Source organism: Mastigoproctus giganteus, chromosome 5, assembly GCF_048544385.1.
Source record: "Mastigoproctus giganteus isolate SK-2022 chromosome 5, ASM4854438v1, whole genome shotgun sequence".
Lineage (NCBI taxonomy): Eukaryota > Metazoa > Arthropoda > Arachnida > Uropygi > Thelyphonidae > Mastigoproctus > Mastigoproctus giganteus.
Window position 1 is genome coordinate 227,798,156 of NC_143579.1, and position 17,894 is coordinate 227,816,049.

General features: G+C 35.7%; 1 protein-coding gene across 3 annotated transcripts in view; it reads left to right on the forward strand.

Annotated features, from left to right (window-relative positions):
- CRMP (Collapsin Response Mediator Protein) overlaps positions 1-17,894 on the forward strand; it is a 272,256-nt gene that overhangs the window by 51,065 nt on the left and 203,297 nt on the right. The window lies entirely within an intron of this gene.

Genomic DNA, 17,894 nt, shown 5'->3' on the forward strand with positions numbered 1-17,894 from the left:
AAGCATCTGTAAGAAAAATGGACGTTAATCTTGTTTTGAAAAGTTGTATGTTGACCTATATATTGATGCAAACTATGGTTTCATTGTTATTAGTTCGTAGGCGACTGGAGAGAGAGGACCCAAGAAGTCTAAAATTAAACTACGTACTTCCTTTTTTTCTCCTCTCACAAATTAATGTCAGAAACGCAAATTAGAATGTCTACTGATTGAACGATACGATTCAAGAAAATACTTTCATAATTAGTTGAATGTTATGCAAAGCATCGTACAAGTTTGTTGCTTTATTAGTAAAATATTCTCATTTCTGGTTATTAATAAAATATAAAATTTAATTTTTTTGGTTACTACAATAATTAAAAAAGTTATTATGATTGTATTAATAACCGCTGGGCATACTTCCTTTGGGAACCATTGGCAAGTAACTGAACAAGTTTATTGAGATGTGGCACAGTTACTGAAAATGGAGTTAACAACTATGCCAATGTATTGAGTGGTTCATCCATAGGAAATTTGATTTCCAAATTAAAGAGACTATGAATAATCTAAAAGATAGAATTTTCATCAATCCATGTTTTATATAATGCGGTGACCTTCATAAGAAAGGTAGCAGCGATTTGCTTGACCTGTTCGAGAAAAGTCCACAAAAAGAGCTAATTGCAGGTCATACAGCCAACGGTATACAATGTGTTTCATACGTGGCTAGAAGGTTTCAGGAATGGCTATTTAAGTTAAAATTGAACTTTCCAATTACAAAAGGGAGTCAGTAATTCACCAAGGAAGATAATGATTGTCACCAGGGAAGATAATGATTGTTTTCTGAAACCATCATGGTGTTTGTTCTGGTTCATTTCCAAAAACATGGAGTTACCGTGAATGCTGCATCTTTACTGTACTCTTCTGAAATAACTTAGGAACTCGATTCACAGAAAACCACTTGGGCTGTCGAGATATAGAATATTGCTCAAGAGGCCATTGATCATCCTTCCTACAACCCTGACCTCGCCTCTAGCTATTTCTATTTGTTTGGCGCACTTAAACAACAGCTTAATGGCAACGGTGTTTCTGAAAACGTGGAAGATGAAGACGTTACGTCATTGCAACCCATATCATTTTAAGCAGCTGATTTCCACAATTGTATGAATCGATGGGACAAGTAGTATATAAATGTTCTTAGTGATTATGTTGAAAAAATGTTATATTTTGGTTACTTTCCTGCGTATTTTTGTTTTTTCATTTTGTGATTCACGTACTGACTGTTTCCGCCTATTTGCTTTCCCCCTCCCTCTTCAAAATAGTTCCCTTGGGCAGCTCTACATAGAGAGAACCATTCTCTTGTGTTACATTGGAAGCCTTTGACAAGAAAGGACACTCTGAAGGAAAGTGATGGCATTTTATTTCCCACGTAAAATCTCCTTTATGACTGGAACTTGTTTACTGATATCGATTTTAGTGCTCTCCACGTACATCTGCTGGACTTTTCCCAAAGACCCAAAATGTGTCTCTTTCGGCCAACGTTTGATACAATGCAGTGGCAGACACGAGAACATCCTCCCCACTGTCCTATTTGGCGCCATCTAACTTCTTTCTCTTCCTAAGGATCGAAACTTTGCTGAAAAGGACAAATTTTTGATTTTTGGAGGAAGTCCAGCAGCGTACGTAAATAGCTCTAAAATCGATATTAGTAAACAAACGACGTATAGAAATGCTTCCAATAGTGACAGAAGAACTATCCAAGATAAGCTTTAGGGGAGGGAGAAATAAAATAATTAGTAAGTCGAATTTCAACTTTTATTTTAAAGTCATTCTTATAACCACATTCCGTAAATACCGCAACTTACCGAAATGTAAATACGTATGCAATTCTCTTTTTGTCTTGATACTTCCTTTAGTTAATAGTTACTTAATTTTCTATGAAAGGGATACTCATTTCCTTTTTGTTTACGTTTTTTTTTCGACCCTAAGTGATTTTATACAGAGATTTTTAAACAGGATTTCACAACTGTGTACTTAAAAATGTTTAAATTATTACAGTGCTGGATGGAAAGGTTTGTCAAGCTTTTAAGGATACAACATCTGCATCAGGATATATATTTTGTCTTGCAACACCAACTTAATTTGAACTGAGCTAGAAAGATACGGAAAAGACATGAAACTAAAAACACTTGCAGGTTCGGGTTGTCCATTAGATTCGTGGAATTAATTATTTAAAAAAAAATCGTAAGCTACTAGAGAAAAAAAGCAACAAAAAATGTCTTCGGCAGAAAAAAAAATTAGACATTTAGGGACAATAAGGCATTTAGACAAAAAATACGCGTGTTGGTTGACATTATGAGGAAATGCATTGATGGAACACAAAGAAGCGTTATTTACACTCCAATCAGATCTACTCATAGATGTCAAGTGTGCAGAAAATGCAATTTACAGAAATGAAGTCTTTCTCGAAGAGTACCCATGTGTGTGTCCCTGACTAACCTTGTTGATTTTCTCTACACCCGTTCTAACATATCTACATCATTCCGAAAATGAGCCTTCAAAACTTTGTCCCTAATGGCAGAATTACTGTATATCATTGACAGGACCCCATGAATTGTTGTAACACCATTTCTACACTGCTCAGTGAACTTCATGTCGAATTTATTCAATTGTCCCTATCTGTTTTCTCATCCTACAATGTCTTGAGTTTGATACCACCTAAATGGCATCATTTGGGGCAGTGGCATTGCTGCTGCCCAAATGATGTAACTTTCATTTATCAATTTTAAGCCCAGACTGCCACTTTTCAATCAGTCTGACTAATTTTATTCGGGTATTGTTGAAGTAGCGTACACTGGTAACTATCCATTTACCATCCTGCCCACCTTTCTATCATAAGCAAACTTAGATATTAAGTTTGATATGCTTAATAGCAAGCGTTAATATCATTAATAAATACTGAAAACAGTATGGGGCTCAACCCAACCCTTAGGGAGACTCCACTCATAACATTAGATCATGAAGAGCAGTGGCTATTAATAGCCACTCTCTGTCTTCTGTCATCCAACCATCCCTTTATCCATAGTAGAAACTTTCCCACAATGCCACACTACTTCAATTTATTCGTATGGAAGAATTTTAGGAAACATTTTAAGAAAATCGTTATTTCTTAAAATACACTTAAAATTCAGGTGTCTGTTATTGAAGCGAAAATTAAAACACAAGCAAAAATACAGGTAAGGAGTTCACCACTACAGAAGTCTATTTCAAGAATTCTCATAGAAGAACCGCATAAATCTGTCATTCTCAAGAACATAAATTTTATTCCGGATTTTTGAAACTTCCGGTTTTTTTAAAGTTATGTATATAGCCTAAGTATTCAGGGATAATTGCTTACTTTGATTAAAACGAATTCGGTTTCTCCTATCCCTATGATCTCCATAGAACGATAGTCACCAGCATTAAGCCAAAATGTTAAACCCTTCTGCTGGATTGATTTAGTGAGTAACGCATTTACCTAGGAAATAAAGGCCACAGGTTCAAATGGTGCCTCCAATGGATGCTGTAACTGTCCATTTTTTTTTAATATGAGGTATAAATAGTGCGATATAATTTCAGCAATCGAATCTCCATAAAAAATAAATACATACTGCTGTACTATCACATTATATTGTGACCTAGTAATGAATCTCTCTCTAGATGAATGATTTTATTCGTTTCAAATGCATAGTAAGAAGACATACTGTCTAGGATGTATATAAAGCAGAAAGAAGTTGATGTTTGGAAAGTAATAACGGAATACAATTCAAATATTTGCCACCTTGGGTGCTTTTTAAGTATGGCCAGCCTATTTTCCGTCTACCCTTACGAAAACCCCAGAAGAAACATTCAAAAAGTCCCCGATTTTTAAAAATTCCGGATTTTTGAAGTACTACTGTATTACATAAAATAAATTTTGCCCGGATCCTCTCCTAACATAGTTATCTGTAGCATTAGTCTATATGTTCATGCTTTGATTTGGCCTTGTTTCATAAGTTGTTAACCTCACCTGTTATCTACGGTTGGCAAAAGTAGGTTGACTTATAAACTATGTTTCTTTATACCTATCATGAAACTCATAAATGGTTATGATAAATCCTTGAGAATATTCCCTTTTGGCAGCAGCAAGATACTCTAGACTGCTATGAGAAACTGGAATGAGATAACCCAACAGTACTTAATCTGCTTTAAAATGAGGAAGTTGATGATAAAAGATATAAAAACTTAAAATTAAAAAAATTATAAATTAGATTCAGGACGCACAAAATTCATTTTTCCAATTCAAGCAAAAATCTGGAATTTGTACAGAACGGATCGAATGGTACCAGAACACCGTTTACAATATCTTCATTTGTTTCTGTTCTTGACAATTTGAGGGTATTATGTAACGCCTTCTCCTCCTCCTCCTCCTCCTCTGATAGCTGTACATCTCGGCAAAAATTCAGATTCAGTAATGTTTTCTGAGTGTAACAATATTTTATGCACAGAGACGAGTATATAGTTTCACAAACATTATTTGTGGAACTACATTTCTGCTGTTTGGCTGAAAGCAAATTTGCCATTTGGCTACAGAGTGTTATCTTAATGAATGTCCAGACATGATGGCATCGAAATATAGAAAGGATGACATCGTCACAGATAGTGGTAGCTAGCGATCATGAAGAACACAGTGGAAGGGGGACTTCATTGAGAATGTGTTTCTGTACCATATGTTCCTTTTTATGTTTTTTTTTTCTTTCACAATGTGGCTGAGTTCACCGGTTTCAGGCAAGGGTAGAATGTTTTTTCTCCCGGAAACTCGGGTTTTTCGTCCAGCAAACCAAAAATCGACCACAGAACACACGCAATTTACAGACAATATAGACGAAGCAATATGGCTTTAGTCGCTGATGTTTCTAAAACTCTACAACAACAACAACCATATATTCTCAACAAATATGTTGAAGTTGGTATGTAGCTCTTGAACACGAGGAGCTACATGAGCTGGTAGAAAACTACCGGAAATGTGAGGTCGAGTTGGAACACAGATCTCACAGCCGAATACAAAAAGATATTTACTTTTATTTAATTTTTTAGTGTTATTGTGGCTGTGCATAGCTGCCACTGATTACTATTAGTCCTTAGACTAATAGTAATCAGTGGCATATGTGCACAGCCACAATAACACTAAAAAATTAAATAAAAGTAAATATCTTTTTGCATTTGTGACTGATTTTGTATTAGTACACAGTATTAGGTTTTGTGTATTAGTATCAGTAAGGCAGCGAACTTTTACTACATCAAACAAAAAATTAATTATTAGAATAATAATAAAAATCGAAATATGGAAAAATCAATACTTTCGTGAGTCAACAGAACGTTGACCAATGAATACGCGTACATTCAATTCAAGTGCCACTCTCAAACTGGCTGGCTCTTGAATTGAATGTGCTCATAGTTAAAAATAAACTGGGTCTCATAGCTTGGATATAGCAATAACCTACGCATGCGCATAGAGACACTTTGGACTCCGCTGCAGGCTCGTAAGGATGAGCGAATGATCCAGGGCAATATTGGGGTCCATTGTCTATTTTTCCGTGCTTTTGTTATTGTTTATTCATTTATTAATATTAAAAGATAATTCATTTATTAAAAAAAAAACTTTGTCGTTTTAGTTAAAAATTAAACTATTAGTCACTCCGCAGACCTCTATCATATTTAAAATATTGTGGAAAATCAATGATATACCAAAAAAAAAATTTTTTTTTTTTTGCACTGGTATCACCAATTGAAATAATCGCTGGCCATGATTGATATAAATACTAATACTAAAATACACAAAAAGTGTTCCAATTTTGAAGGCGCTCATTATAAAGGTGATTTATGATATTCTTAATCCACAATTTTACAGGGAGACTGGATAAAGTTTAAGAACCAGTCTCTTTTTGACAAAGCCCAAGGTGAAAAAGGTGACGGGGTGAAAAAGACTCGAGTTTGAATCTCGTCAATGGTGCTAGGAATTTTGATGGGTCTTTTCAGAACGTGGTTCAGTTAGTCGGCCTCAGGCGAAGGTATCATGCTTTTTCTCCAGAAAACTCAGGTTTTTTATCCAGCAAACAGCAAATCGACTATAGAACATACACAATTTACAGAATATTATATACGGCCTATGTTACTAATATGCTAACAACAATCAACTATAGCTTCCAACTTTTGACAAGAAAGGCCACGCTGAAGTAAACTGATAGCCTATTACTGCCCATATACATTTTTATTATACAATCATCCGGTTCTGCAGATAAACTCCATCTGCTTATAGACCATCTCATACAAATCCATAAATAACAATAAAACACTCAAAAGACTAAAGAAAAAGGGGATAGTAATAATAAGGGAAAGGGGATAGTAATAAATACACCAGCTGCCGTTGCAGATGAACTCAACAGTTATTTTGCATCGATATTTACAAATGAAAAGCCTTTTGTGGCAATGGGAAATTGTGGGAGCGAAGTTAAAAAATATGTAATTAATGATATTGAAATTTCGCAAGATTATTTAATGAAAAAACTTTCGAGTCTACAGACCAGTAAGGCTCCTGGAGTTGATGGAATATACCCTATAATCTTGAGAGAGGCGGCAAGCGAGTGCATTGAACCACTGAGGCTGGTTATGCGAGCATCACTAGACTCTGGGGAGATTCCCTTGGATTGGAAAAGTGCAAATGTATCTCCCATACATAAGGGTGGCTCTAAAAGTGAAGTGGGAAATTATCGACCTGTCAGTCTGACTTCAGTAGTAGGGAAAATCATGGAGGCAATGATCAAGGGTGGAATTCAGGATCATTTGGATCGAATTGAAATTCTCAGGGATACTCAGCATGGTTTTGTAAAGGGAAAATCATGTTTAACAAATCTGGTTCACTATTTCGAAAGGGTCACTCACGAGCTGGATTTAGGGAATAATTTCGACATTGTTTATTTAGATTTCAGCAAAGCTTTTGACTCAGTCCCACATGAGCGGTTGCTTTATAAGCTAGAACAGGTTGGAATCACTGGGAAAATCCTTAGATGGATAGAAGGATGGCTTCAGGGCAGGAGGCAGAGGGTTGTGATAAATGGCTATTCCTCAGATTGGGTTGATGTAAGAAGTGGGGTTCCCCAAGGATCAGTATTAGGACCACTGTTGTTTTTAATTTTTATAAACGACATTGATGAAGGGATAGAGGGCGTGATGTCTAAATTTGCAGATGATGTTAAAATTGGTAGAGTAGTTAATGATCACTGTCAAGCTGAGCTTCTTCAGAGAGACCTAGATAGACTTCAGGAATGGTCAGAAAAATGGCAGCTGTGCTTTAATCCAACAAAGTGTAAGGTATTACACCTGGGAAACAGTAATCCCAAAATAACTTATTCACTTGGTGGAGTTCAACTAAACCCAGTACTGGAGGAAAGGGACTTGGGTGTTACGATACGGTCAGACATGAAATTCTCTGAGCATTGTAAACAGGTTGCAAGGAAGGCCCATGGTGTCCTATCAATGATCTATCGAACTTTTGCAAGTAGAGATAGGGACGTGATAATCCCATTATATAAGGCTTATGTTAGACCACACTTGGAATACTGTGTTCAAGTATGGAGACCGCACCTAAAGAAAGACATCGAGCTTCTTGAAAGGGTGCAAAGAAGGGTAACTCGCCTGGTGAGATCGGCAAAAGGGCGTCCTTATGAAGAAAGACTTCGAATATGTGGGTTGCAGAGTTTGGAAACTAGACACCTTAGAGGAGATTTGATTGAGGTGTTTAAGGCTCTGAGAGGCATCAGTAAAATGAATGAGGACGAAATTTTCAAGATTATAAATGATGCTAGAACTAGGGGACATAAATTCAAGTTACGCGGGGAAATGTTTAGATTGGACTGCAGGAAGTTTTATTTTAGCCAGCGAGTTATAAATTATTGGAATAAGTTGCCTTCATGGGTGGTAGAGGCCGACAGTTTGGGGAAATTCAAAGGTCATCTGGATAGTACTTTCGGGTAAGGGAAGCGCATAGGATGATAGGATTAATTTCCTTTTTATTTATTTTTTATTTCATTTTATTATTTTTATTTATTTATTAATTATTATTATTTATTTATTTATTTAATTTTTGTTTATATCATTGTTTTGTTCGGATTTTTTTTTTTTTTTTTTTTTTTTTTTTTGGCTGGTGCAGCATAAGCCATAGGCTTTCTTGCACCATACGGCCGTTACTAATACTAATACTAATACATGGAACTATTCAGTGTAAGAGGCGGCACCTGGAATATAGTTCAACTAAGTTCAACTTTGCCATTTTGCCTGAGATATAGTAAACTTGTTTTGTTTAATCCAAGCAATTGGGTCCAGAAGGACTGTAGACGTTCTGGTTTCAAGCTGAGTTCTTGAACATCCAAAACTGGTCCCAAGAACTGGAATCAAGTCGTCTGTGTGGTTCTCCTATGTGGTTTGAGCTTGTTAAAACTGTAAGCTTTCGAGTTAAACTGTACTCTTTTCAGCGCTCAATGCTGCTTTGTATGCTACGTGCCTGCAGGACAGTTTCTACGGATGCCCTACAAGCAATAGGTGGGACACTGCCGTTAGATCATCTTATATTTAGATCATTCTGTTATTATTTCAAGCAGGCCATTGCCCATATAAAACTGCCTCTATGCCATCATTGAAATTAAGTGTTAATTAGTTTCCAAATTGCTGGCTGCCATCTCGTTACGTCCTCTAAATTACTAACATGGTATTTTCGAGCACCGGAGGCTGTTTTGTTATGTGCAACCTCTGGCCATGCTCCACATCATCAGCTCTTTCGTCGACTTTGCTTATCGTTCAGTGTTTAGATTATAAGTAAATAAAATCGATAATTATAATTATCGATTAATTGTAACGAAGTTTGTTACAAAATTAAATTTTATATTTAAAATTCCCATTTCAAATTACGGAAGAAAAAATAAATAAATAAAACACATTTTAATATCGATTTAATTTTTTCTATGCCTCAGCTCACAAAATATGTCAAAAGAACGTAATTTATTTAACTTTCGTGAAATATTATCTGCATTCAAATAACATAAATAACTACGCTCGTTAGATGGCGCCCAAGCAGTTCATTTTGATAGTCACGTACGTAAATTACGCCATTTTAAATTCAAAAATTGTAGGTTCCAGACCGAATTGCTTAGGGGTGTTTCATTCATTTCTTTCTTACTTCAGTTTCTTTTTGTCACGATGAGCAGGTGCCATGCCACCTGCTTTTGGTGGCCAGAAGGCTTCCGTGAAGTGATATATTTCCCAATGCTTAAATTAACATGCGTAACTTAGTCACGCATTATAAAATCATGCTTCGGTTATCACTCTGAAAGCTGTTTTGATAAAAGCACGAAATTTATGCTATCGCCAGTGCTATTGTAAAGCTCAATTTCGTTTATGTGTGGCACCTTGCGATGTCTTTATGCTGGCAGGGTAAAATAAAAGAGTGGGTAATGGCCTCTTTTTCAGCAGGTGACAGTCATTTCTTCAGCTCTGTAGAAAATATAAGTTTGAGTAGTTTTGTTATTAAATTGTTTGTGTTCTAAGCCGGTCTGCCTGTAAAAAAAAAAAAAATACAAATTTAATTTAATAATAAAGGGCATTTCAATAGACCTCTCCCTACGATTTCTAAAAGTCAGTGGACATTTCTGATGCCTCGAATATTAGGGCCTGATGTGGTAATGGGAAAAATGTGTTCTTAACAGTGCCATGTTTAAAATGGAAGCCTCCATGCTGCATCATCCAGATGGCATATCTCTGGACATTAAAATGATGCCCTCGTGGGTAGCACAGTTGGTAGAATCGCCGTCTTTTCCACCCCACACCGGATGGAAAAGACCTGAGTTCAAGTCCCGTCAATGAAGTGAGGAGTTTTTATAGGCCTTTTTCACAACGTGGCTGAATTAGTCGGTTTCAAGGCGGATAGCATGGTTTTTTCTGTCCAGAAAAAAAAAAAAAAATCAACCACAGAACACGCGCAATTTACAGATACACAGATACACGGAGCAATATGACCTTAGTTTCTGATGCTCCTAATACCCTATTACTACTGCTAGTAGTAGTAAAATGAACATGGGCCTTTATCAGGTTTGGAGAGAGGGGAGAAGGAGCGCCTCAACGCCACGTACAAAAGGTTTGGGTTTGAGCCTAATTGAGACCAGAGGAACTTGTCTTTTGGTCTCGGGAGAGGCTTGCATGTTTTTTCCTACCAGAAGGGGTCCTAGCGGGCAGTACAGTGGTTATAATAACCGTCTTACCACACCGAGTGGCATAAAAAATCCATAAAAATCCCTCTCGCCAATGACGCGAGAGAAGCGACGCCGTAGCCTAGTGGTCATAATGCGCGCGGATGCATAAGTACACGTGCCTTGAGTGACCGGGGTTCAATCCCGTGACTGCTGAATACGGTGCTGTTTCTTGTATTCTGTCTATCTTGTTAACTCCTCTGACTGTTTGGTCGTCCCGGAGTATAAACAGAAAATTAATTTATTTTATGGACTTTTTTTTTTTAACAATGTGGCCGAGCTAGTCCGTCTCAGTCAGACAAGGATGGTACGGTTTTTCTCATGGAAATTTGGGATTTTCGTCCAGCAAACTGACCGAAGAATACCAGCAAATTGTAGGCATATACTGACGCCTCGTAGCTGTAGTTGCCGTGGCACTTATCGCACGCCTAACTGCTACCAGAATCTCAAGTTTTTCATCTCGTAAACAGACAAATAAAAGAGGAACGAAAGAAGTGGCATTTTCTTCTTTTCATCCATGCGCCATCTTGACACGGTTCCCTCGTAGATGGCAAGTCATTATACTTACTTTTTTCCCATACACACCAGGTGGAAAAGGAATGCATTCAAATCCCGTTAATGACGTGGGAATTTTATGTGCTTTTTCCACAAAGTGACCAAGTTGATCCGGCTTGGGCGAGGGTTACATGGTTTTCTTAATCACGAAATCCTGGGTTTTTCATCCAGCGAACAACAAACTAACCGAAGAATACACGCAATTACAGACACTTTTGTAAAATGCTGACTTTGATATTTGCACGTCGTGTATTGGCTGCTCTAACAATGACGCTATTAGCACCTTTCTCTTCGTTAATAACCGATCCTTAAAAAAAAAAAAAAATCAAATTTTCCTCTATGATAGTATAGTAATTTTGCCACTTGTCACTATTAGTTAATCAGTGCTGGATCAAGAATTATCCAACCCCCCGAACAGCAAATCAGCTCGACGGCTATACTTGCATCAATGGTTACAAAAAATTGATGTACAGATATGCAAAACTAGGTATACACTAATTTGCAGAAAGAGAGATCTGGCTTAAAATTACGTCAGTGACAGGAGAAATTCTTAAAGCCTTCTTCATTCCTGGTTGTAGTTAGCCGATCTCAGGTGGAAGGAGTAAAACAAAAATAAATTTCTGTTTATATCACGGAACTATAGGGTTAAAGGAACTTACAAGAGAGAGAATACAGGAGTATTTCTGCATTAGGGTTTTAACCTTGAATGATTCAGAGATTTTCGGCTCGCACAACATGAAAATCAGCCCATGAACAAACACACATTATAGAAAAAAATATATACATATCCTACCAGAAGGGGTCCTAGCGGGCAATACAGTGGTTATAATAACCGTCTTACCACACCGAGTGGCATAAAAAATCCATAAAAATCCTTTATCCTACCATAAGAACTGGCGTAGTATGACCATTGCAGTCGATGCGCTTAGAAGTTTCTAGCTAACCAACAGTCAAGTTACAGTGAAGTTATGAGCACAAAATTCATTAGTGTTTGGAACGGTCCCATCTAGAGGAATTTCTTAAAAATCTTTTCACCATCCGATTTAGTTAACATATCTTTAGTTAGGCAGTGGAGTCAGGTTTTCCCCGAGAGGTGTTCCAACTGTTTCATCCCGACGATTTATCCCCTGAAGACAGTTAATCTCGTTGTCTTTATTTCACGCTTCTACAAACAATACACACTTCCAGTTATGGGTGCAGCAGAGGTGTGGCTAACCGGTAGTACTAAATATCCTGTAACGCTTCTCCATTGTCCTTGTCGTTTGGGATGGAGGTGGGAGGGAGACAAACTGACCGGTTAGAACGGAAGGAAAATATGGTGATGAAAGTTGAAAAAAGGAATGTAAAAATTCAATCAACTTTAAAATTTAAATCGATTTTTGTGAGTCGAAAGTTACGTATTTTTTATGTGCAAAAGCTATTAAATAAAGAAAAAAAGGCTTATAACCTTAAAAATTGGAAAACTACTTAAACATAAACGAGTAAAAAATCTCAGACTAATCTTTTAAATTTATAATGAACACTTGCACTAAATTTCAGATGAACTAAAAACGGTGGATCACGAAGGGGTTTTGAAGGAAATAACATAAAATATGCAAAGATGATGCTGCTCATTAACTGAACTCTTAACAATCTCGTACGTAAACTTTCACAAAAATTTATTCAACTCATATTATTCATGATCTTTGCCGCCTTAATGAAATGTATATGACGTTTGGCCCATATAAAAATCTAATCCTTTCAGCGAGCCCAAACATTTTAGACCAGTAGCAAAGTCTCCGGTTTATTTAACGTGTTAAAGAAAATTAACAAACAATCCGGGAGCTAAAACCATTCAACCCTTGCCTGACACCGACTAACTCAGCCACGTTGTGGTTCTAAAAATTCCTAGCATCATCGACGGCATTGGAAACCAAACCTCTCGGGTAACTCTAATATGACTACTTTTTTTTTTTTTTTTTTTTTGTCTTAATCATCGTCCCAGTTTACAAGTGACTGGGCCTCTTAACTGCAGAGATTAACTCTTTATTTTAACATTTTCCTTGTACTTTTTGCGATTTCCTTAACTTCCCATTCATTTGTTTGCGGTTCTAGTTACTTTTTTTCGAATTTCTTACAGCGTGTTCAGCCAATAGTTGTTTCTTTTATCACATGACATTTATGAGAATTTTTGAATAATAATTTTAACATGGTATATTGTATTTTGCTTTGTTATTTGTTTTGCTACTTTCCAAATCACAGATCCATAATAGCACGCTGATTTTATATTTGCAATCTTATTTTTGTTTTCTGTTTTATTATTTTAACCTTCCCAGTCTGTGAGCTTCCTGTTGTTGTCTGTTTTTAATTTTTGTATCTAAATTTTATTTTGGATTAACTTTCGTTATTTTAGTTTTATTTTCATTAAGCCCAATGGATTTGGTTATTTAATTTATCTGCTTCCTCTTGCTAGTCACAGTCTTAGTCATTTAGCTTGTTCATTAATCTTCATTTTATACTAGCGTTTCTTTCATTTCCTTTCTTCATCACTTAATCTGTTATAGTCAGAAAGATTATTAGAAGCAGAAAATGTACATTATTGTATTTACTACCTTTAATATCGATCTGAAAGTGTTTTATTATTTCTGCATTGAATCTTATTTCGATTTTATATTCGTCATATAACGTTTTTCTCCAATCTCATATTTTCACAGGGCATTTATATGTACAATCACATTCTATGAAATAAATCAACAATATGTATGCATGGATTATTTTGGTATTCGATTGATTTCTCTATTAGAATTCTTACAATAGTTCAGTAGTTACGTGATATTACGTAATTGAGTAATTAAAATCTAGATTTTAAGATTTTAACCTTTGTTAAAATCTAGCTAATCATGCACAATATAATGTCCCGTATCGATTATCAAAACGTTTTTTGGGCAACGTAACCAAAATCCTATTATATTCATCATGTTTCGTTGCAACTTCTCAGAAACAGAATTCTCATCGACCTTTACAACTTTTTAGTGGGCATTACTTTTCTTTCTTTTTTTTTTCTTTTTTTGCCTAAAATAATCAACCGCCAGCTTATCTCTTGTGTTTATCTTCAAAGTATTTAGTTCTTTACTTGGAAAGCCTGCTTGAGTTACTTGGTTCCCTGTTTAGCATTTCTTTAAAATATTCTATTCGTTTTGTAATTACACTTCTTTCCTTTGTTAAGTTTTCCATATTTGTAATTTTTCGACATTCTTTCCTCTCACTTTTCCGAAGGAGTATATCCCTTTTTATGCTCATAGAAACGCTTTTTTTATGATATTTTGGGCCTGCCAAAGGTTTTTATTTTCCAGTTATGTACATTTTGGTCAGCTGGATTTTTATTATGCCTGCATAAAATGTGGTGTGTGTGTGTAAGCATCTGTTCCTCCTACACCCTCATATATATAAATGCTAGTTTTCATTTTTTTTTTTTTTGTTTTGTTTTGTTTATTGCAATATGGGTGCTATGATTTTTACTTATTTCGTTCAGGGAGATTCAAATTATTTCAAATTTCATTCCATCTATACGCATAAAAATCTCTAAATCGCTCTCGGGTTCAATAGCTGTCTCTCCCCTATTCATTCTTTTTCCATAATTCCATTTCATAATTTATAAATATTTCGTTTACTCTGCTTTCAGCAGTATGAAAGAATTGCTTAGGACATATAACTGATTATAAAATTTTGCTTATAAATGCTTACTTAAAATTTACTTATGAAATCATAAATATAATTTTATATTTGTTGATGATATGCGTGCCTTAGGCAAAAGTATTTTTGGGGACCCTGACCCTGTATGAAATGACATTTAATGTTTTTGGATTAATAATAATAATGATAAATGGATAGATTCTGGTTTTGTGAAGTCAAGGCTCCAATGGCGAATTCAAAAGCAAATATATGGGGTCGCGTGTGATAGTCATGTATAATTTTGGGGTTGCAGTTAGGAAAAAGCTGGAACTCCTAGGTTAAAGTCCGATAACGCCACTGGTGTATACAAGCATTCACACACAAGTAACAATAACTCGATTCGTGCAGTTATTTAGACTCTAGTGGACTCACCGATGGCCAAAGAAAAATAGTGTGGAATGAATACGAACGTAACTTTGAAAGTTTCCAGAAGGTGTTTTGTATGGCCGTAATCGCCGAGGAAGAACAGTTGGCCTGTCCTTATCCGTAGTTTTAAGGTACTCGCAGTGACAGAGGGCACTATGGTAGAATTTTGTGTTTTTTTTTTGTTTTTTGTTTTAAATTGTAAATAGAAAATTTTATTTAATGATTCGAGGGGACCCGGCCGCATGATTTTACGGGCCCTAGACAATTGCCTTGTTTTCCAAGGGGTTTGACTTGGCGCATTATGGCCTTAGCTGCCAATGCGCCATTAAAAACCAAACCAAACCAAACCAAATTCCAAGGGGTTAGATAGCCATGCAACCCCGAATACTATTCTTATATTCTATCATTCAGTTCTGGCCTTTCTGATTTGTAGAGAAAATAGTTCCTGACAAATCCATCGCCAACTGAACTCATCTTTTCCCTATCATTATGTTACCTCATCTCCTCTGTTAAGTCTCTTCTTTTCTTATGTCGTCCATTTCTTACTGTTCTGTAGCTTTTTGTAACTTTTTTTCTCCTCATGTGGTAGTTTCAAGAATGAGAGATAACCCGACAAAAAGTCTTTAGATTTTTAATTTGATATAAACTTTCTTTAAAGATTTGACGAGTATAAATAATTATTATTTACTAATTGTTTTGTATGCTGATGCGATGCCTTTCAGATCTACCGGAGGATCCCAATCAACCGCGTGCCTCCCTCTTCCTTATTTGTTTTCCCTTCAGTAATCATTAGCTAAGAGTTTGAAAGAATAATTATCACTAATTCTAAGGGTAGGCAAAAAAAGCTGTCACATTATGGCCACCCGAGAACTGCATGTATTTTTTGGTCGGTTTTCCTGTTTTGCCTGACTAAAAACCCGAGTTTCCAGGGATGGCGGGGGAGGAGGGGTGGACTTGGGTTTCTTCGCCTGAGACCGACTAACCCACGGAGTGAAAAAAAAAAAAAAAAAAACCCATAACGGTGTGATGCGTAGAATCCGGACCTTTTTCACGAGGTTTGGGTCTAAAGACAGGCAGCAAATCGGAATATCTCAAAATATTCATTTCACAGTATTTTATGAACGGTTGAGGAAGACATTTCCAGAAGAAAGTTCGGGACCGCATTTCATGAGTCACAATGAATTTGGCTATAAGAGAACTCTCGAGAAAATGAGTAATGCTATTATACAAAAAAAAAAAAAAAAAAATTCTAGATTTATTTTGAATCAACATTCTATATTATTATTCTTCTTCTTCAGGTTCTGTGTTCAGTTTGAACGTTGGAGACCAACATTTTCTAGCCAACTCTGTCTCTTGCTTTGTGAAACAGTTCTTGTGTCGTAAGACCCCGTCAATTCTTTGATATTATCAAGCCACTTTTTTCTTGGTGTTTCTTTTGCTATTTTTCCTTTAACCTTCACTGGCAGGATTAGTCTCTGCAGGTCCTACTGTGGGCCACTTATAATATGCCCGAGGTAGGCAGTCTTTCTCTTTGCAATTGTAGTTAGTAGTGTCATTGTAGTCCTTGCCCGATCTGGTGACCCGATCTGTCCACGGAATTTTGAGCATTCTTCTGAGCATCCACATCTCGAGGGTTTCCAGTTTCCTGATTTCTGCCTTCCGCATGACCCAGGTCCCACATCCATATAGGAGAGTGCTCCATGTATAGCATTTGGCCAATCGATATCTTTTCTGAAAATCCAGTTTCGTGTCACAGAGGAAGTTTTTAAGATTCTTAAATACCTCTTTGGCCATAATAATTCTGCTTCTAATTTTTGTGCTGTGGTCATTATTATTTGTAAAGATCTTCCCTAGATATTTAAAGCTACTCACTTGTTCAATGCGGGAGTTGCCAAAGCTTATTTTGATTACAGGCAAGGTGTTTTTGTCATGACCAATATGACCATAGTTTTGGTCTTTTTGGTATTAATCGTTAAGCCTATCTGTATTCTATATAAACTAAATAAATAGATGCTACGTTGAAATAAAGTAATAAGAATTTATAAATACATGCGATAAAAATATGACTTTTTCCCAAAATATTATATTTAAAATAATATTCTCTTCGATATCATAATTTAAGAATTTTTCTGCGTAAAATAAGAAAAATTTGCTGTCCTTGAATTTTATATCAATATTCCATTTACTTTATACGTCATAATTTCAGTCAGGTTTTTATCTAACTATTTATCGAAAATAAACATTTGGTGACTACTAGCGCTGTACAACGTTCAAGTACGCCATGATGTTTCTTACTTCGTGAAGTGATATTTAAAGTTTTTGTTTTGCTGTCGTCTGCTGACAGCGTTCGTTATTTTCTTAAATAAGTGAAGAAGCATAATCTGAAGGTTGCATATTTTCAGTTAAAGTTACGTGAAGTTTTATAAGGTATATATTTAGACTAGTAGTGTTTTCTTGAAATATGACAATGGAATCTGAAAACATTGAGGAATTTATTGGAGAAACTCAAATGGTAGAAGTAACATTCGACGAAATCACAGATGATGAGGTAAGCAAATATGTAGGAACTTTTGAGTGTATTTACAAATTGCATTTACGAAAAATTTACAAATTGTATTGTATTGCAGTATTTACAAATTGTATGTATAGTTTCTGTAATACCTTATCCACGTACAGTTTTAATTTTAAGCTACTACGGATTACGTTAAGAAAAATCAATAAAAATTGATTGATTTTCTTAAAGAGGTTTTCGAAAAACGTAATTTTGATGAATTCCTTCACGGATTACTGGAAATGAAATTTAATTAATACATTACATAACATTAAATACGATGATTGTATGATTTTATGTTAGCTTTAATTGATATTTGAATTTTAGCAGGCATTGGACGTCACGTGAGAAAACAGCTTATCTAAAAGAGAATAATTAATAATCATAATAGATTAATAATTGGAATTGGTTGAATAATTACT